Genomic DNA, 21,997 nt, shown 5'->3' with positions numbered 1-21,997 from the left:
GGGCCAGTGAGAAGAGCTGGGAGTGTGGGCCAGTGAGAAGAGCTGGGCTCGGCAGAGGTAGAAAATCTAGATGTCAGTTCTTTCACTAACCAGAGGTGCAAGCTTAGTTTCTCCATTTCAGCTGTCTCATATACAAAATGGGTATATTTTACATCTCAGAATTTAAAAAAAAAAAATTTAACCCTAAAAATTATTTGAGAACGTATTTTTAAAAGTATACAAATACAAGATATTGTTCCTGTGGTTGTTCATAAAGTTAAAAAGAATCAGATCAAATCTTCGATGGCTCCTTTCAAGGGTCCCATATGAAAGGGGCTTTCTACTAACTGAGAAAATAATGCAGCCTTTGAAAGAGAGAATCTGGGCATCTCTTGCTCTTTCCAGAAGTGACTTAAAATGTCTGACTGAGACACTAACAGGGTATCTTCTTGTCTTGCATTGGGCACAGGGTGGGCTAACCAGCTTATCTGTAGCCTGCCTGGAGTGATGACCTGACCACACTGATATGCCTTATAATATTAATGCAAAGTTAAAAACACCACCTCTGTCATCCCCAACTAGGGAAAAACCTAAAGAGCATATGCTCCCTTTTGTTCCTCTAAGTGAAGGACATTCTGAGCAAGTCTCTGGTAACTTTTGAAGTAAGAATGGAATATTTGTGAATGCATAGATTTGTAGGATGGAAAATTGAGGACGGTAGTGAGGAAAAGGAAATTCGGAAACTTTGATCATTTCCAAGATGTTCAGTTGAGTCAGAAACTCTGACATCCATTGGGTCAGCCTGCAGGGCCTTCTGTGAGTTACCATTTAAAGCACTTCAAACCCTGCTTTGGAAGACATGACCTTTGCCTCCCAGGAAATTTCTTGGCAATTTTGACTTGAAATTCACCCACCTTTCTTATGGTGACTGAATATTTCTTTATGCACAGATATTAAAACCTGATTTAAAAAAAAGAAAATTAAGGAGCCAGCCCGGAGGTGCAGTGGTTAAGTTCGCACCTTCCGCTTCGGCGGCCCAGGGTTTGCCGGTTCGGATCCTAGGTGCAGACATGGCATCGCTTATCAAGCCATGATGTGGTAGGCACCGCACCTATCAAGTAGAGGAAGATGGGCACGGATGTTAGCTCAGGGCCAGTCTTCCTCAGCAAAAAGAGGAGGATTGGCAGCAGATGTTAGCTCAGGGCTAATCTTCCTCCCCAAAATAAATAAATAAATAAAATTTAAAAAATTAAAAACCTCAAAAGTTGCTAAATACACATTTTAGAATATACCATGTGCATCTCAAAATAAAAATTATTCATAAGCAAAAAAAAATTCATAAACAAAGGTAAGAATGAAAAATATATGAAAGCCTTCTTTTCAAAACAAAACAAACTTTGAATGGAAAGAGAGAGAAAAATGACCTAAGAAAAGTCAGGTCAACGGCCAGCCTTCCAACAGGAGATAGACAAGTCTGCACTATCGTATAAGAGCTGAGTCTTCGTTAAGGAGGTCGCACAGCCTCAACAGCCACGTGGCGTCGTCTCTGCCAGACCAGAGTGCTCTCTGCTGTAAGTAACTTGTGTGTTTAGTTCAGACCAATCGTGAAGTCACGAAACTTTTCTCAGGCTCAATTTCCTCATGTGCAAAAACAGTGGCAGTCACCTCCTAGGGCAATGGTTTCAGTTAAATAAACAGCCCCTACAGAGCACTTAGCAAATACACTCCCAGAAACAGACTTCTCTCCTTCCGCCCTTTACAGGTGATAACATTTCCATCCCACCCTTTATGAGATCACTTAGCTTTAAAGAGCAGGCGCACACACGGAATGATTTCCAGCTCATATAGTCATGTTTTTAATTCCCCCCAAATGTATTAAACTGTGGTCTGTTCTTAAAAGGGATACTATGCAACAAGAAAGGAATAAACTACAGCTACACGAAACAATGTGGATGAATATCACAGACAGAATGTTGAGCGAAAGAAGCCAGATAGAAAAGAGCATCTACTGGATGATTCCATTTTTACGAAGTTCAAGAACAGCCCCGTGGCGGAGTGGTTAAGTTCGCGCACTCTGCTTCAGCGGCCCAGGGTTTCACCAGTTCGGATCCTGGGCGTGGACATGGCCCCGCTCATCAGGCCATGCTGAGGCAGCATCCCACATGCCACAACTAGAAGGACCCACAACTAAAAATATGCAACTATGTACTGGGGGCTTTGGGGAGAAAAAGGAAAAATAAAATCTTAAAAAAAAAAAAAAAGAACAGCCAAAGCTAATCTACAGTGATGGAAGTCAGAATAATGTTTACCTGGAGCAAGGCATGGGTGAGGTGGGGGAGATGGGGGGTGGAAGGGAGGAGAGGCACAAGGGTTCTCTGGGACACTGACAATGTTCTGTACCTCCATCTGAGTGGTGGTTACACAGGTTCATATATATGTAAAAATTCATCAAGCTGTATATTTAAGACCTGTGTATTTTACTGCCTTTATGTTATACTTCAATAAATAATGCTAAATAATCTTTTTTCAAGGCACTTATTTGACTTAATCTTATTACATGGAAGTTTTTCTCTCGTGTATTCCCTCCAGGCTCTTTTTACATTTTCACAAGTGATAAATGTATTCACTGGAACTTCATAACTGTAGGAATAAAAAATTACGCATATGTGAAATTTTCCAAATATGAATTCAGCCACTTAAGTAAGAAAACTATTACTCTCTTAGATAAAAATCTTTATGAAATGATTTGCAGTCCTCGCTGTCATTTTAAACAGACGCTATTGAGCACATCCTTCTTCTCGGTGAATCAAGGTCATCCTTAGAAACGTGCCTGGTCGAGCTGGGCTGCAACGGAGTGATGGATGACTTCAGAGGCCACTGCTTCTACGCTGGATGACAGGAGTTGTTGCCGTTTTCCTGTTATCTGTTATTATTATCTTCCCTGTTATTTTTCGTTGTTGCATGCCTGCCTCTAACCATCCTGGTCCTTCTCATTTGCTTTCTCTCATTCATTTATTCACATATTTGGTACATATTCTTTGAATGCCTACTATGTGCAAAGCACTGGAGATACAATGGTAAATAAGACATTCATGAACCACGACCTAAAGGAACTTCCGCTTTGGCAGAGGAGGCAAGTATAAAACAAAACAAATATGATGACTACCTTAAAGGAGGAAGTATAGAACCTAATTTAGGGGGTCTGAGGTCACCTTGAAGAAGTGACATTTAAGAACTGAGAGATGAGAGCCTAGCCCAGAATGAGACCTTAATAAATATTCGTTGAATGAATGAATGCATGCATGAATGAATGATCATCAGCCAACAAAGAGAAGAAAGAGTTCTGATTTCTTGTGCACCAAGAAAACAGGAATTTTACTGAAAGATGCCTAAACCAAGAGTCAATAGGCACCGAATGAGGCCCTCATGGACTTAATGGCATTAATTTTGGCTGCTATGAGGACTGTTTTTGGCCTTACTTTAAAACCTTGAGTTGCTAGACAAGTGAAGGATTTTTAGTCATTGCTCAGCTAACCTATACATATGCCGTTTTTATTTCATCCTACCAAAATAAAATCAGCCAAAAATAGCCCCAGTCTTTAGGATGATTCCTCTAGCTGGCCTGCATAGTTCTGACCCCAAGCTCCCATGAATGTGATTTTTCTGGCACAGTTACTCAAAATCATCTCTAAAGGTGTGTGTCACCCACTCACACCTTTGCGTTACAGTTCTGTCCAAACAAGCCAAAACAGCCCGACTTCTCGGGCATTGCGGCATGTTGCAAATCGCCACCTAATTTGAGGCCTATCATTATCCCCAGAGAGTTCACCTTCACGACATATTACAAATCAAGAAGTTGCAGTCTAAAGGACAGCAGCGACAGATGACAACCTCCTTTGTGGAGAGACTTTACTCAATTAGATGAGTTATGAAGCCACCGTGATATGGAAGCATTATTATATCACATGTAACAGCAAAGTTTAAAATGCCAGACCAATTTATTCAGGGCTTGATCTGATGTACGACTTGATCCATCAAGAAACTATCATGGAACCGGAAGAACTCCTAGCAAGAGATGTAAAATGTAGCCTTTGGTGATCCTAGTTTCTTACAATTCTGTATAGATCTTTGGGATTTGAAATTTGAAAAAGCTAAACAAAGGAACTGCACTAAATAAGGATTTTCTAAAAGAAATAAAGGGAAATGAGGAATGACAAGTATCTGGAAATGGTTTATTTTTAGCCTTTTTCCTGGAGTCTCTCTGTTCCTCTGATAAAATTTCAAGCGTGCAACTGCATCCGTCTACTTTAGAGACAGTGAATGAATCAGAGCTCCGTATTGCTCAGGGTCTGTCCTGGACTGATGTGCTGTCACAGAAGGTCAAAAGTTTGACAGACTCTAAAGCAATCTAAGTGCATCTATGGGACAGACAAGTAGACAGCAAGTACTCTTACCTCTGTTTCGAAATCTTCAAAGAGAAGTAAGAAAAAAGTTAATCCACCTGTCGCAAGTTACATAAACTTTCAGTGATCAGGGTAGTTAAATAACTCGCTGCTAAACTCAATTTTCTGAGATGCATACAAAAATAACAACTCTGCTTCCCTCGGGGAACTCGATGTCTTTTGACCTCCACGGTGGTTACATTTAGTCTTATTTACCTAAATACACAAAGCCACCTCGAAGTCTTTCCCTGTGAAGCAAGCTTCCTCTAACTCTGAAACAATCATTTCTTCCAGCCATTGTGCCATGACTGGGAACTTGTCAGAAGAACAACACTTGGCTTCTTACTGCCAGTGTTCCTGGGCCAAAATGTACCCAATCATGGTCTTTCATAATCAATAGGCTCTTAAGATACAGTAAACAGGCCAAAGATTCCATATGTTTGTGAAATTGCATATAATATACTGCCACTCCTTTCCCCAAGAACTGACCATTACAGAAATCTTCTGGAGCTATTGTTTTTCTAGATTTTCCTATTTACTGTTTGGGTTTTAGCCACTAATAGCACGGTGGCAGGTATCTGTCAGGATTTCATTATTACGATTGATCAAATCTAAACATTTGATTAAGGCTCTAGTTTTATCACGTATGCTCATATTTTCACCAAAAAAAAAAAAAAACCAAGCTAGAATATAAATACTATTCCCAAAAACTATTTAGTCATTAGTTTCTCCAGAACTCTCTACGCCCAGCACACAGAATCATTCCTAGCAGCTGCATTTTAAAAACACAGATTTGAGGATAAGAAGCAGTCTATCAAGCTGACCTTTAATTTGCTATCTTGTCGAAATTTAACAGAAGGAGGAAAATAAAGAAAGTTTAAAAGTATTATCGTGAAACCAGAGCCACCATTTAGCAAAAGCTTTTAGTGGAATGAGTCACGGGGCACACGAAGTGCAAATCGCAAGGTTACACGTCGCCTCTTAGAAACTCTGCACCTGGTTCCGAAGAATTCTTTGCGAAAGCAAATGCTACCATCTGATGTGGAGCACTGGGACACCTCCAGCACAGGGAGATATCGCCTCACTCTCCATGGCACGCACGGCCCTCTAGCAAAACCGAAAACAACGTCTGATCGAAACTGAAGATTACAATTATCCGGGAACGCCGAGCCACCGAAAAGTACAGTTTGCAAAGAAATTACTTCTGCGCCCTCCCCCCCGCCGCACCATTCCCGTCCCTTCAGCAGAAGGGGACCCAAATCGTATGTAATCTGACATTTTAAAATATTTATAAATACTGAAGTATGAAACAAGTACCTGCCAGACACCTGGAGCTCTCCTTCCCCTGCTGGCTCTCTCCTCCCACACTCTGGCCACGGAATGCCCTTCCAAATCATGGCTCAGTGCTTTTGGTAAATGTTTTACGAGACACTAAACAGTCTTGTGTCCCACCCTCAGAGCAAACACCATTGAGAGAACACAATATAATGGTCGCAAGGATATCGTGTGATGTACAATAATGCAAATGAACACACAGGCTCTATTTCCACACTTCCTCTTAAGGGGGAAAAAAAATCCCAAATTTGCAAGGAGTTGGGTGGGCTCACAGAATTAAACCTTGACACTAGAGGCGTTAGAGTTGGGGTGGGTGTGTGTGTGTGTGTGTGTGTGTGTGTGCGCGCGCTTAAAGCAGCATTACGATAAGCTCATTGTTCTAATCGCCAAGTAAGTCTTGGCTTGCTAAACCGAAAAAGTGTCAAAGGCAAGAGTTAACAAAGGGTAGAGCTCACCAGGGAGTCTGTAGACACAGGACCAACTACACATTTACCGTCCATTTCTATTTATCAGAGCAAAGGCACCTCAAAACAGCTTTTCAGAAACCATCTTCCACAATAAACGAAACGTACTGCCCGTTTTCCATAGCCCTCAAGTCATTGACAGTTAAAAAACCAACTCTGCTCCAAACCAGAAGTTTTGCATTCCATTCAAGTTAACAATTACAACTGGAGGATAACAGAAACTTGCTGGCACCGAATTATTAGCATACCCAGAATGTCAGGTGCCTCTTGGAACCACCAGGGTTAACAAGATAAAGAGGGTGCCCTGGGATCATCTGCCTGGTTTTACGGAAACTACATATGGAGATTGCTAGAGTCCGGAGCCCATGTGGCCAGCACGCACCAGCCGCTCTCGGTGCTCTGAGTGGGACAGTCTGAGAAATGAGAAAGCAGCATTATTTAGCAAGCGTCAAGCCTACTTCCTAAAAGAAGACCAAGGCCGTCTAGAGGAGAAGAACGAATTGACTTTGGCTTTGGAATAACACACATAGACAGGTTAGGCAAATTAAAAAAAAAACCACTCTCTCGCCCCACCCCCTGCCCTAGTCCCCAGGAATACTCAGAATTCGGCATTTCATACCTTTAGGATGTCTAGTGGGGTAGAAAGAAAACTGAACACAGAATTGAGATCATGGCTTTTCTATACACCAGCTGTGTGACCTTGCACAGATCACTTGACCTCTCTGAGCCTGCTTCCTCATCTGTAAAATAAAAATGTCTAAAACCGGGAAAGCTATCCCAAAGAACTGACAGCTCTCCCAATTTGAGAGCCTAGAAAATGGCACAGAATAGTCCTTTACATTTTTGAAACATCTTAAGGGTTACTGCAATTTTTTTTTTGTCTTCCCCCCCCCCCACCTTATGTACATAGGTCCCATCTTATTTTCAGTTTCCTCATATTATAGGTACCTCGGGTTAGTGCTGTGACTAAGGGCAATTGACTTCCCTTCTCTTTAGTCTGACTGACTAATCTGTTTTGGGTGGGTATCCTACATGGCCGGTTATCTGCCTCTCAGGGGCGTGGTGAGGGGCCCTCCCCAGCCTCCAGCCCAGGCTGCCGTCCCTCTTTGCTTTCACATTTCTCCTCATCGTGAATTCATCTTGCCCTCTAACACAAGCAGCAACCTGCTTTATAACGTCTCATCCTCGCCTCACTTTTTTCTCCTCATTATCTCTTCTTTTTCCCTTCCTTCCCTCCTTCCTTTTCTGCCTTGCTTCCGAGAGAGAGGGAGACAGAGACAGACAGACAGACAGACAGACATGGGAATGTGGTGGAGAGCAATTATTCTCATCATTCTATTTTTTCCTACTATTTTATGTTTATACTTTATATATCAAACAAGCCGTTGAAGGAGGTAAAACAGATGTTATCATCCAGATTCTACCAACGAGAGACCTGATATCCAGAAAGATCCAACAACTGGCCGGAGGTCGCAGGGCGACTGCAGATGCCACAGGGACTGAAGCTCGGCTTTCCTGACAGACCAGGATTTCCCTGTTGCCCCTCAAACGCTGGCCGGCTCCCCGCCCTCCAACACCTCTTCTCAGTGCCCTGAACTGCCCCCCGCTCTAATCACTTCTCCTTACTCTTTGTGACATATTTTCCTCTTAGATGGCTCTTTGCCTCATCTCCCTCCTTCCCCTCCCTCCAGGCTAGTCAAACTCCTACCCTATTTTCGGGTTTATCTCACTTGACCCCTATAACCCAGCTCCAGGCTACTGCTGTCCCTGCGTGCCCTTCTGTGGGCAAACCCAACAGGAGCAAGTCTCCAAAGCGACAAGCCTGCATGACCAGGGAATAATGACTCACTTGATAGGAGTCTTTCCTTAGTAGCACCTCTTTTGATCGTGTACCCTGGGACCCCCTGGGCCAGCATATTTGTGTGTACATCAGCTGCCTCTAGACCACCAGAGGATCCACCTCTGCGGCCGTCAGTGAGGAGTTCAGTGCTTATTATTAAGGAACATATGTGAATCTTGAGGGAAAAAAATGTGAAGACACACTATCTGAACCCAAAGCAGTGCCTCAATGGAGTGGATTCCAGGTGTCAGCGGAGGCCCGGGAGTTTACGGTTTTGATATAGTTGCTTTGCTTTTTCATTTTTCTATATTTGAAAGAGGATGAGAAAAGTGAGTTATAAAGACGAGATAGCAAATAAGCTAAGCATCAAATCATGCCATGAAACGAGCATCATTTATCAAATGTCTGCAATGACCAGGTACGTGGTATACAACATCTCATTTGCCAGATCAACAGCCACCTGTGTATGTTTTCACTGTTCTTTGCGCAGAACCTGTTCTGTTTGACTGGTTTCCTTGGACTCCCCACCCACTTCCCTCCATCTCTTCTTACCCCAAAGACAAACTGTCCTGTTCACTTTGAAATCTATTGACACACACTATTATGGGGCCTTCATTTGACCACAAAACCCAACCAAATAGACAGTATGGATTCCCCACTTCAGGTACGCCTCTATGTTCATTTCTTCTGTGGCCACAGATTTGATATCTGACTTTCAACACTGTAGGCTGTGTAATATAGACCACATGTGCTACCGTATTCAAATATTCTATCTCACGCAGCTCAGAGACTAAATTCTGTCCCCCTGAGAAAGAACTGTGCCTTCTATACAATATCAATATTTCATAATAGCATTTTCCCACTTCCAGCCATAAAATTCTGAGTTTTCGCTTTTTTGTTTTGGGGGTGCCAGCATGCAGGGATACCCTGGAATTTTTAACCACAGAGTTCTCATAGGGCAGAATAATTAATATCCGGTGAATGTCACTGTATTGCCCGGGGCCTGTTCCAGAGCGTCTGTCAGTTCTAGGGCCCGACTTCTAGCACAGGTATCTTTGAGTTCAGCACATAGTGGGTCTGCAGGATGGTTCCAGATTCTAAAAGTGGTTCTGAGCTCCCTCAGACACTAGAGGATAGGAGAAGAGGAAGCAGCAGAAAGTGAAGATTTTATTCGGAGCTGCTAAGTCTCTCAGAATCTGCCAACGGTCTCAGAACTTCCCTGAATCACTCCAGCCCCTCAGTTCTCTGAAGAGCGCTTCCGAGAGCATCTCGAGTGTGGCCTCGGAAACTGCTCATCACTCAGCCCAAACCCAGACCCTAAGGAAGGTCCCAACAGCCCTTGATGTTTTCCCAAAGGGCCCAAGGAAGGAGAGGAGGCAGCAGGGGAGGGGAACACCTGATGGATCTATACTGTCCAGCCCTGCCTTTCACTGGGACATCATCCTCTACACCCACAGTTCTCAAAGCAAGGTCCCCGGATCCCCGGGGAGATCCTAAGACTCTTTTAGAGGTCTGCAAGGTCAAAACTATTTTCATAATACTACTAATATTTTTGTCTTTTTCACTGTGTGGACATTTGCACTAATGATGAAAAGGTAATGGTGGGTAAAACTGCTGGCGTCTCAGCCCAAAATAAGACAATGGCACCAAAGTGTTCTAGTAATCATAGCCGTCTTTCCCACCAGGCACTCCAAGTTGTTTTGTTTTGTTTTGTTTTGTTTTTTAAAGATCCAGCTTTCCTTAAGAATGTACTTGATGAAGCAGGAAAATATTGATTTTATTATATCCGGACTCTTAAGTATCTATCTTTTTAATATTCTATGTGATGAAATGGGAAGTATGCATAAAGCACTTTCGCCTCATACACAATCATGATGACAGTCTCAAGGAAAACCACTCATGGATTGAGTTACAGAGTGAACCAAAGCTGCTTTTGTCATAGAACACCGTTTGTACTTGAACAAACGACTGACAGATAAACTCTGGTTCTTCAGACTTGGGTATGTGGCAGACATTTTCTGGAAAATGAACAAAGTGTGCCTGTCCCTTCAAAGAACACAACTGATAGTATTCATTTCCAATGATAAAATTTGAGCATTCAAGCAAAGGTTAAAATTTTGGAGAACCCACATTTACCACCCTGAGCTTGACAGCTTGCCAATAATTAAAGGCTTTTCTGATGAGACTAGTTGTGATATTGACAACTAATGTGATTTTCTTTTCATATTGTATAATGAAATGTGTCAACATTTGGAAGATGGTCACAACTCAGTAAACCAATATTTTCCACATGACCAATTCATGACGTTACAGAACCATGCATAGGCAAAAGATCCATTCAAAGTACAAGATAATCTGGTGGATTTTAATGTGAGAGCATGAAAAGTTCTTTGATAAGGTTTCAGATTCTGCAACTAGTCTCTAGAAAACTATCTCCTGTGGAGTCTGGGTTCAATATCAAAGAAGAATGTTCACGATTATCTGAAAAGGCTACTAGAATACTTCCTTTTCCAACTACATATCTTTGTGAGGTTGTATTTTCTTTATATACTTTGATGAAAATAACATATCTCAACAGGTTGAAGGCAGAAGCAAATATAAGCTGACATCTATCAAGCCAGTAATTAAAGAGATTTGGGAAGAAAAAGAGATCTGTAAAAATATAAACAATGTACTCTTTACCATCTACTTTGTTTTGCAAGTATATTTTTTAAAAAATGTTACTTATGTTACCATAAGAGTTTACTATTGTTATTTTCAAGTAATTAATAAACAAGTATTTTTAATTTCTCAGTTTGAATTTCTAATGTGGTAAATAACAACAGATACAACCCACACAAACAAGAGCACTTTGGCTTCCTCAATAATTTTTAAGAATGTAAAGACAGAGTTGCTAGATTTAGCAAATAAAAATGCAGGGTGCCCAGTTAAATTTGAATTTCAGATAAATAACGAATAATATTTTAGTATAAGTATCCATGCAGTATTTGGGACATACTTATACTAAAAAAATTACTTATTGCTTATCTGAAGTTTATATCTAATTGACCATTCTTTATTTTATTTGCCTGTTAAGATGTACTGAGCCCAAAAAGTTTGAGAAACACTGCACTAGACGATGCCCCTCACACATGTGCTGAAACACTAATACTAACAATGATTAAGCACCCATTGTGTACCAGACCCAGTGCTAAATTCTTGACATATATTATTACCTCTTCAATCATCTCCAAAATCCTATGTGACAAGCACTATTATGATCCCTGTTTTACAAATGAGAGACCAGAAAGCCAAAGAAGTCAAGTAAAGCTAATCATTGGTGAAAGGCAAGACTGGAACCCACCCACTCATGCACCAAAATCTCAGCTTGTAACTGTTAGGCTTACACTGAACTCTGAATAATGGAGAATCCCAAAGATGATGGGGCTTTCTGCTTATTTGCATCTCAAATTTTAGTAATCAATTTCTGTTACTTCTCTTCTCTCTCTCTCCGTCTCATAGCTGGGAATTCTATCCAGAACTAGCCATCAGCATTTTGACTTGGAATAGACTTTCCTAATGGATGGTTCCCTGGTCATGACAACAATATTGTTCAGGGCTGGGAATTCTGGAACGGAGCAGTGGTGTACAGGCAGTGATTTTACTATTAACCAGAAGCTGCTGGGACCTGGTGCTGGGCTAGAATCATCCTTAAGAACAAGTTGGGAATTTCTCCAAAGGAATCTGTACCAACTGAAGCAAATGCAACCATTGTTGTAAGTGAGCCAAGGCCCTATTTTTGGTATGATCATGACCCAGGCCACTGGATATATTTAATGAGCTCAAGCTCAACAGTAAACAAACAAGGGAAAGTAAACTTATTTTTATGATCCAGCGTGGGGGCAAGGGTATACATTCACTGGGCCACATGATCTGCAAATACAAAAATGAATTTGCTTGCAGTCAACTAGGGGCCCTCCCCCAATTACCAATGGTTATAATGTAATGTGGAAAGTGATAAACACCTAAGGGAGAGAGGGAGATACTAGTCTTTCACAGGAAAAATTTCTTTAACAAAGGGAAGATATACTTTTCAAATCTTTTTTGCTTTGTAAATTTGGATTTTGTTAAATGCGAGGCACAGTTGTGTATACAGAAGCCGAGGGTGACAGAACTTTGAAAATTAGCCTAGGAGAGAATGGGACAAGGGGAAGAGAAAAAAGGATAGATCAGAAAAGAAAAGATGCCAAAACTGGAGTGTTAGAATTAAGAAGAGGTGCACTTCAGAAACCAAGACCTGGTGGAAGTCTAGATACACACCTAGGCAGAAAGAGGGTTTGGGGGAACCCAAGGCCCCCACACCTGGCCACAGGGCATCCGAAGGAAAAGTAAAGAGTCATTTTTTCGACAGCCTCAACTGGCAGGCCTGCTGTCTCAGTTCAGACACTGGCCCAGCCCTGCCCTAACCCTGATGGCTGGGTCGGCCTCTCCACTTCAGCCCCTTTATCTGCACACTCAGGCTAGACTGACCCCTCAAGTGCTGAAACGAGTGTCTGCAAGAGGAAAAAGAAAAAGAAGAACAAACTGAGATGTAAGCCTGGGCTCCCTCCTTAGATAAGCTTGAGCGCCCAAGGATTCTGCAGCTTTCCCCTTCAAGGAGCCTTCAGAATTTCTTCTGGTGAATGCTAAATGTCAAGGAGGACACAGCCAGAAACTGTGACTCATCAAATTTCCAAAGTCAGGCCAGAATGAACACACAGACTCTGGATCCAAGGACTTGCTTTCCACCTTCAGAACACCATGTCAAGGGCCCTGCCTGCTTCAGATACAAAGGAGATGGAGCCACGTGGCCCAGCCTGCACCCTAGCAGCCCGGCCTCTCTGCCCTGTCTTCGGGGTTCTTTAAAGCACAGAGAACATGGAGTTTTATCCCTGAGCCACAGGCCCTCATGACATTTCAGAAAGCGATCTGCCTTGAAAAGTGGTTGAATCTGTACACAAAGGTCACTAGTCATTAGTGTAGAGCCAGATAGTAAATATTTTAGGCTTTGCAGGCCATACGGTTTCTGTTACATACTTTTCTTTTGGGAACTCTTAAAAATGTAAACACCATCTTTAACTACATACAAAACATAAAAACAGACAACGGAGGGGGCCGTAGTTTGCTGACCCGTCACTTAGAGCCTCGACAGAGGGTGGGCAGCATCAGCTGGTGACGTCTGCATACAGTTTGGTTGAATATAGTGTCAAATGGCAGGGAGATGTTGCATCGCCTTCTTGCTGACAAAGGCTCCCGAATTCTCCATCGGACGCGCCTGAGTCTGACATTCTCTACTTATGGAGTCATCTCACCTTTGCTACGATCCTCTTCCAAGAATTTAGCTGTCGAGCTGGCAGGGAATTAAACCCTCCAATGACAGTCTGATATATTTGGAAAATTCGATAAATGGGATTTAAAATAAGCGAGGATATTTTTTAATCTGCTAGTTTTCACTCTGAGTGTGTGTGTGCACTTTTGTTTAAAAGCGAACACTCCTTATGTATCACAAAATTCCAAAACTGGAAAAATGCTCTGCCAAAGCTTAGTTTATTACTGTTTACACTCGAGGAAACTATGACCTACTTCAGGTAAATGATATATTCCAAGTTACACACTAATTGGCAGAAGAGCTGGGGCCAGAAACTTGGCTTCCTGGTTTCCAAATCAGTGTTCTCTTTCTACTACTCTACTTTATCATATATTGCTGAACTGGTACTAAAAATTCAATTCAACAAATACTTACACAGTATTTCCAACATGCCCAGTACTGGCTCGGTGCTCCAGGGCTACAAAGTAATTATAAGAGAGGATTCCTCCCCATAAAAAGCTTTTGGTCTCACTGAGAAAACAAGGTGCGCACACATGAAACCAAGGTATTCTCTCTTCCATTGTCATGTAACTATTTGGCTAAAACCGGGCTAATAAAAATTTCTGTAATGATAGAAAGGTTCTCTATCTTTGCTGTTCAATATGGTAGCCAGGAGCCACATGTGGCTATTGAGCACTTGAAATGTAGGTAGGGCGACTAAGGAAGTGAAATTTTAATTGTATTTAATTTCAATTAATCTAAATTTAAACAGCCACGTGTCACTAGTGGCTACCATATTGGACATTACAGGTGTAGAAGAATAGTCAGTACATCTAGACCGAAAATAATAACACACATTCTGTTACTTCTCCCTCGTGCCTATGGCAGCAACCACTACTGATCACAGAACTCTTTCGCTCTGAGCATCGGTGGGCAGGCTCTCAGGATTCTCCAGGCAACGTATTTTCAATTGCCTAGACCTGGAATATAACAAAAAACCTATCTGCCATCCCAGACACAGATAAAAAGTGACAAAAGTGAGCTGGAGGAGGAAGTATTTGAACTGAACCTAGAAAGACAACATCTGGACAGGTAAACAGGAAAGAACAAAGTGTGCAGGGCTCTCCACAAAGAGAACGGCATGAGCAAAGGAACTGGATAGAGTTCTCTTGGTTCCAGGACAGGGAGGATGCTGGCTGGGCAAGAAGGGAGGGTTGTGTTGGGTGTGGTGAAGATAAGGGTCAGGCAGAGGGTGGGTCTAGATTAAGGAGACCTTTGGATTCCAGGAGTTTGGACTTTTCTCAAGAGCAATAGGAGCCCTGAAGGTTTAAGCAGGATAACGACTGAAGAAAAACACCTTTTAGGGAGGCAAATCTGATAGCGGGCCACAGAATGGACTGCATAATGGACACACACATTCAGAGACCACTGAGAAGGCTATTCCACTACAGGTTTGTGCTTTTCCTTTAGGAAGTAATATTTGTTTATTAAGGAAAATATATAAGTCACAGAAAAGCAGATATAAAAACTAGACGTCCACCATTCAAAACTCAACTACCGTTGGCATTTTGCTATAGTTTCTTCCAGGTTTTTTTTTTTTCCCTTCCATGGCTATTGCAATAATTCAGGAATAAAGTTAGGACTAGAACTAGGAAGGTGTTAGTGTGAATGAAGAGGAAAGGCTACAGAATAAAATTTTAAGAGAGGCAGCAGAGTGAAGAGAAAACACCATTCACATCAGGGGACTTGAGTTCTCAGCCTGGCTATTTTGATGGGTCTCTTCTCTCTCAACCCCCCAGACTTGGTTTCCCCATTTTAGAATCAAGGTAGGAGTCTAGATCAAACTCTTAACCTCTTCTTACTGGTGTCTAAATAAGGGTCTGATGAAATTTTTGAGACCTCCCCAACCTAAAATGGAGGTAAAATATGTGTATATGTACGTCTGTGTGTATTTTTAGTGAACATCAAATAAAGATGGCAGTGGTTGTCACAGACAAAAATGTGCCCTTGATCTTTAAGCTGTCCCAGCAGCATATAGCCCGTTGCAATTTGTAAGATTTTAGGTGTAAAGTTATTAAACTGTCTATTCTGAGCAGTGCTGGAGGAAGGAGGTAGAGATGTGGTTCACAGGACACATAATGGAGCAGTGTAAACAGGGGATCCTTTCTCAGATAGAGCTCCCCCAAGCAGTGACAGGGTCCTCCTAGGAGCCAAAGGTTTTTAAGGCCCAATCCATCTTCACAAACCATAGGAAAAGCAGAAACAAAAACAGCTGCTATGACACACAAATTTGCTCTCCGGAAAAAGTAATACACAGCCATTCACCAGGTTAACCAGCAAAGTCCATGCCATGGTTGTCCACACAGGACATACAGGGGACTCAGTTATGAAGTTTTCAAAAAATCTTGATGGTTGGGCCCCTCGTCAGACCAATTGAATCAGAGTCCCAATGAGTGGGGCTTGTGCATTGGTATTTTTTGTTGTTGTTGAGGAAGGCTGTCTCTCAGCTAACATCTGTGCCAATCTTCCTCTATTTTGTATATGGGATGACGCCACAGCATGGCCCAAAGAGTGGTGTGTAGTTCCGCACCCAGGACCCGAACACGTGAACCCAAGCAGACCACGCGAACTTAATCATTACACCACCAGGCCAGCTCCGTATGCGCTGGTATTTTTTTAAAGATCTCAAAATGATTGAAACGTGAAGCAAAAGCAGATATCTCAGAGCAAGAACAGGTCAAGGGGCACAGGAGCCGTGCGGGCTCCAGATCTGACAGACTGTGCTCTTAGCCACCCATGGCACTGCTTGTCAAGCCATGCTGAGGTGGCGTCCCACATGCCACAACTAGAAGGACCCACAACTAAAAATATACAACTATGTACCGGGGGGCTTTGGGGAGAAAAAGGAAAAATAAAACCTTTAAAAAATAGTGCAGACTCTAGGCTCAGACTGCCTGCGTGTCCAGCTCTGCCAAGCACTAACTGTGTGACCTTGGGCAAGTCACTTATTCTCTTTTAGACCTCACTTTCCTTATTTGCCAAATAGCAATCCTAACACCTTCTTTATGGGATTATTGTAGAATTAAATGAGGCCATACAAGCAAAAGAGATAATGTAAGTAAAAGACTTCTTTTGTGCCTGGCACATAGTAAGCACTCAATAAACGTTATCGTTATCTTCATTATCATTAGCATTATTTATTTATGTATGTATTTATTTTTAGATTGGTGCCTGAGTTAACATCTGTTGCCAATCTTCTTCTCTTTTTTTGTTCTTCTTCTCCCCAAAACCCCCCAGTAAACAGTTGTATATTCTAGTTGTAGATCCTTCTAGTTGTGGTATGTGGGACACCATCTCAGCATGGCCTGTTGAGCGGTGCCACGTCCGCGCCCAGGATCCGAACCAGCGAAATCTTGGGCGGCCACATCGAAGCACGCAAACTTAGCCACTCAGCCACAGGGCTGGCCCCTCGTTATCATTATTTATCATTTATTTTCATCATCACCTCTAGGGTTCCTTTTAACTCCAATATTTTATAATTCTAAGAATCTCTTGGTGATTGATTGCACAAATGCAAACGAAAATAAAATCAGTAGGTACTGACATGCCTAGATGTAAAGGCCTGGTCTGGGGTCAGTCCCCTTTCACCCTAGTCTGACTCCTCAATAGCCACTTCAGTCTTTGCTTAAGATGTCCCTTGTATTTTTTTTTTATTAATGTTATGATAGATTACAACCTTGTAAGATTTCAGTTGTACATTATTGTTAGTCATGTTGTGGGTACACCACTTCCCCCTTTGTGCCCTTCCCCCACCCCCCTTTTCCCTGGTAACCACCGATCAGATCTCCTTGTCAATATATTAACTTCCACCTATGAGTGGAGTCATATAGAGTTCGTCTTTCTCTGACTGGCTTATTTCGCTTAACATAATGCCCTCGAGGTCCATCCACGTTGCTGCGAATGGGCCAAGATGTCCCTTGTATTTTGTGGACCTCGGTCTTCATTTCAAAAGGACCTCACTTACTTTGCAGACACAGAATTTCTGTCATTCTTGACGAAAGCTATGGTTGTTCTGTTACTGTTATTTCCTGACAGCACAGACACCCCTGAGTATGGCCAAAGTGAATGTCAGACACTCTATTTCCGTCTGCAGCCACTGCTGACACCCGGGGGCAACGTGTTTGAACCGATGCACACCCCCTGATGAGGCCCCAACACAGTAAACATTGATGCCTGTCTAATGGCTGGTTTGAAGACCTTGTTCTTGGAAATTTCAGGGCTGACATTTGAGCACTGCCCACATAATCTGCCTAAAGGCTCAATGCTGACATTAGCCTCAGATTTCAGCCTCATAGCCCTGGAGTATTCTCCTCACTTTCCACAGCACCAAATGCCCTCCTGCAAAGCGTAATGCCATCATCCACCTGTTATTCTGCCAAAAGACACACATTTTGTTGATCCCCACAGCTTTCTCTTTCCTTGTCTAAGGTGGGAACAAATCTCTTTCTTTTAGGAAGACAGTCTTCCTTTTGTAGGCAAACATCTGCATGTCCGCCATCATGATGCTGGTTGAGTCACAGAGTGATGGTAATCACACACAGGTGGTCATACACTGCAGAGGACTTCGGGGTCACTTTTGCATTAATTCTCAACACCAGCAAGCCCCACGCCTGAATTAGCACTTTTGTTGAACTGGATCAGAGACCAGACAAAAGCAAAGGAAAGTGAGAGGTCCAGACAAGAGGGTGATGAGTTTACTCTGGTAAATCTGGAGATAGATGAGAAAACAGATCTGTTAACTTCGACTGCATGTTCGGAAATACCATTAAATATCTGAGTTCTGATGTTGCTGTTCTAATTCACTCTTGTTTTATTGTCAATATTTCTTATAATTAAATGCTTAAACTTTCATTCTTAAACCCTTCTGGGGCAAGGATCATGTCTGAGTCGTCTTTGTATCCCTCATGCACCTGCCCCAGTGTCTTTCACACGAGAGTCTTTTGTAGGTTTATTCATTTGAATCAAGTTAAATTACGGGCCTCTTTTTCCCCTTCTGTGTAGTAATAAGTTGTGTGTTACAAAGTAAAAAAGTAAGATATGATAAGGGATAGGAAAAATCTCTACTATTTTCAGGTGAAGAGGCAGAAAAGTCACCTTTAGAACCTGCGTTGGGGATTGCCTGGAGCAGCCTGGGGTCATTTTGTGACAGGTGCCAATTAGCTGACTAAACAAAAGAGAATCTGTCTCCGCTCACTTGCTTGACCTTTGTGTGTATTTATTCTTCTGCAAGTTTCCACCATATGGACCACATGAGTTGTGCAACAGTAAGGAGCTTACCTTAAGTCCTATTTGCATTACAGTCTGTCTTCTTGAAAAAAAAAAATGATATGAAGGTCATTTTCCAAAAGGTATACCTTCTGGTTCTTTTTAGGGATTTGAGGAAAATTGTTTTTAAGAGATCTATATGAGACCTACCATTCAGAAACACGAAGGGCCATTTTACCACAGGAAACAACATATTAAGCAGCCCACCTTTTCCTTCTTTTCAAAAGCAACTTCCACTTTCAACTCTTAGGTCAGACAATATCCACTTTTTAATTTATTAACTTACTTGGGATGGAAATCTGGGCTATGACGAGTAGCAGAGGGTCAGCGCTCAACATGTTTTACTATTTTCTTTAAAGTTTCCATTAGAAAATCCTTGATTTTTTTCCCTTGCCCTTTCCTAGGGATCCCCACCATCTGACTTCTGATGCCCATGTCTTGAGGGAGGAGCACAGACTTCCTGTGGCTTAAGAAAAATCAGGTAATAATCTAGATGTTAACTTTTTAAGAGGACTGACCAAAGAGGTCACCAAAACTTCATGTAAAAAGTTGAAATTTCTATACATCAATCATGACCAGTGATTCTCTTCCCTTCTGTATGGAGAAAACAGACCCATCTTATCTCAGACTGAGACAAGAATCTCCAAAAAAAGATTATAGGACTGTTAAAAAGATCTAGCCACCTCTGGTCAGCCCCTACACTCTACAGACCTCTCAAAAAATGACCACATAAAATTCACTCACGACTAGGAAACAAGCGAGCTTGCGATGGCCAATTCAATGGAATTGGGGTTCCATGTATATGTGTACACGGATGTGTACACATGTATGTGTAAATTTCTGAATCTGTTGATTTAGTTACTGGTCAAAGTGCCTCAGCTCAGCAGTACTCTTGATAGAAAAGGTCAGCAGAGAGCACCAAGATATGAAACCTGAGTCTCATAAGGGTCCGAAAGCAGAAGCAGAGTCAAGAAGCTGGCCATGGGGCCGGCCCGGTGGCACAGCGGTTAAGTTCGCAGGTTCTGATTTGGCGGTCCGGGGTTCACTGGTTCGGATCCCGGGTGCAGACATGGCACTGCGTGGCAAGCCATGCTGTGGTAGATGTCCCAGGTGTAAAGCAGAGGAAGATGGGCATGGATGTTAGCTCAGGGCCAGTCTTCCTCAGCAAAAAGAGGAGGGTTGGCAGTGGTTAGCTCAGGGCTAATCTTCCTCAAAAAAAAAAAAAGAAGAAGAAGAAGCCGGCCTCTGTCTGTTCTATTTAAATCATCCTTTTTTTTTTTTAATCTGGCCTTTGGATGAGGGAATCATATACTATGCCAATGATCACCGTTCCCTGGTGCCATCAAGGAAGCAGAGAAAAAGAAAAGCGGACACATTTGTTGATGAAAACAATCTCTCACTAGAAGTTGATTGCCTTCCTTTGGGAGGTAGGTGAGGGAAATGAAGAACACATTTGGGGAGAATTCAAAGGACTGGCAGGAAAACGGGACTTGGGATCCAGCTCTAGGAAACAATGCCGATAGAGACAGAAGGATTGATGTCTGAACGACAAAAACAAAAATCTGATCATCAGTTTGAAATCAATCTCTAAGGGGTTTTCCAGATTCTTTCCTTAGAATCTTATTCTTTTCTAAGAATAGAATTTTTTATTCTAAGAATAAGAATTTTCTTATTCTTATTCTTTTCTAATTCTTCTTTTCTAGGATTCTTCCAGAAGTTTGACTAAGTCCTTATTTCACAACAGACATCTGCTCCTCTGAAGCCACACTCCCTTGACCTCATTCCCCACTAGCTTTGTGCTTATTCCTTGAACCGGACACACTCGCCCACATTGCGACCCTCACAAAGGCTGTTCCTCATTTGGTACAGTCACTCCCACCTGCCCACCATCTCCCTCTGCCCAGGAAACCATTCCTTCTCCTTCGGGTCTCAGTTAAAACACCACTTAAATTCCAAGAAACCTTCCCTGATGGTCGCCCCTCCCACTAACGTTTAGGTTAGGTCCTCTGGTTTCAAACTCCCTTAAACTTTTTATAATCCTTCTTCGGTGCCCTCATTACTCTTTTATTATTTAATGTCTGCCAGACATCTAGAGCAGGCTCCTGGCAGCAGACATCCAATCCTTTCTGTCTTAATCTCAAATTACCCAGTACCTAGCACAGAGCCTGGCACACAGTAGGTGCTCAGAAAATGTCTGTTGACTGATTTACCTGCATCTCTACTGATTTCAGAATTACTGTACTATAACCCATGGGGCCTTATAATCTGGAGGTTCTGCAAATCTTAAAGCCTATACAAATCAGGCCCAGGTGGCTTGGGGGATCCTGCCCGTTCTGTGGCATTAACTCTATAGAGATGCTATTTTCCCATGCATTTAACATGAATGTGGACTTGGACCATTTACAGATAAAGGGATGTTGACAAATCATTCTGGGGACACAGCAGTGAAGACATAGAGTATTTGACTTGCAAATCCTATGATGCTGATTGCGGGAGGGGAACCTGGCATGGGACAAGAGTGTCTGATTCTGGGATCTGTTGCCTAGGAAGCTGCTCCACGACCTCACACGGGCTGTTGTGAATGTCAGCACCAGTGCTTACGAGGTCCCAGCACTACTAGTCTCAAAGCCATCATACGAAGTCACCAAAAAATTAGTTTTTCTTTCATCCTTAGAATGCTAAATTCTTTCTTTGGTAAGTACGGAGTTCTTATTGATTAGCTTTTTATCAGGAGTATATCAGGTCATTTGGGGATTATCAGAGGAATGCTGTTACCTAAGTCTCCATGAGATGTATCCCAATGTCAGAGATGTTAAATTGTGTGGAAAGAAATGCATTCTAGAGTTGACAAAATGCAGTAAACACTATAGGAAAAACTCAGTATTAAAAGGGTTCAAGCAAAGTCATTCAAATATAATTTCTGTCATTCTTTTTGACTGTGGGAGTGCTGTGGGGACACTGGTACTTACAAACGTACAGGGCACTCTGCCCTAATAAATGAAGCAAACATCCAGAAGCAAAAACAATGTGTTGATCAAAAAAATAAAATAAAAAGAGAGAGGATTAGCGTTTGCACATCACTATGGAATGCTCACCTACTTTTTTCCACCCCCTGAACTGTGTTCCTTTGAGCCACAGTGAAGATGGCACCAGCTTGACTTACCAAACCTCCTCAGTGAGCCCAGGAATGGCTGATCTCTGCTGGGTGACCTGATGCAGGGTGTCCTTCTAATGCCTCTGTTGCCCGAACTGTGAAATGGAAAAGATAACGTTACTGACCTAGAGA

General features: G+C 42.2%; 1 protein-coding gene across 8 annotated transcripts in view; it reads right to left on the bottom strand.

The window, feature by feature from the left end:
* LOC124237311 (RNA-binding protein 47-like) overlaps positions 1 to 21,997 on the bottom strand; it is a 147,568-nt gene that overhangs the window by 62,732 nt on the left and 62,839 nt on the right. For 7 of the 8 annotated variants that reach the window (XM_046656808.1, XM_046656807.1, XM_046656809.1 and 4 more), the window contains one exon: positions 21,875 to 21,960. The gene's annotated coding sequence lies outside the window, so the exon portion shown is untranslated. Of the gene's footprint in view, positions 1 to 5,738; positions 5,827 to 21,874; positions 21,961 to 21,997 lie in introns of those variants that run through there. The other variant, XM_046656812.1, reaches the window with a different exon arrangement.

This window comes from Equus quagga, chromosome 3, assembly GCF_021613505.1.
Source record: "Equus quagga isolate Etosha38 chromosome 3, UCLA_HA_Equagga_1.0, whole genome shotgun sequence".
Lineage (NCBI taxonomy): Eukaryota > Metazoa > Chordata > Mammalia > Perissodactyla > Equidae > Equus > Equus quagga.
This window is presented reverse-complemented; position numbering and strand designations above follow the sequence as displayed.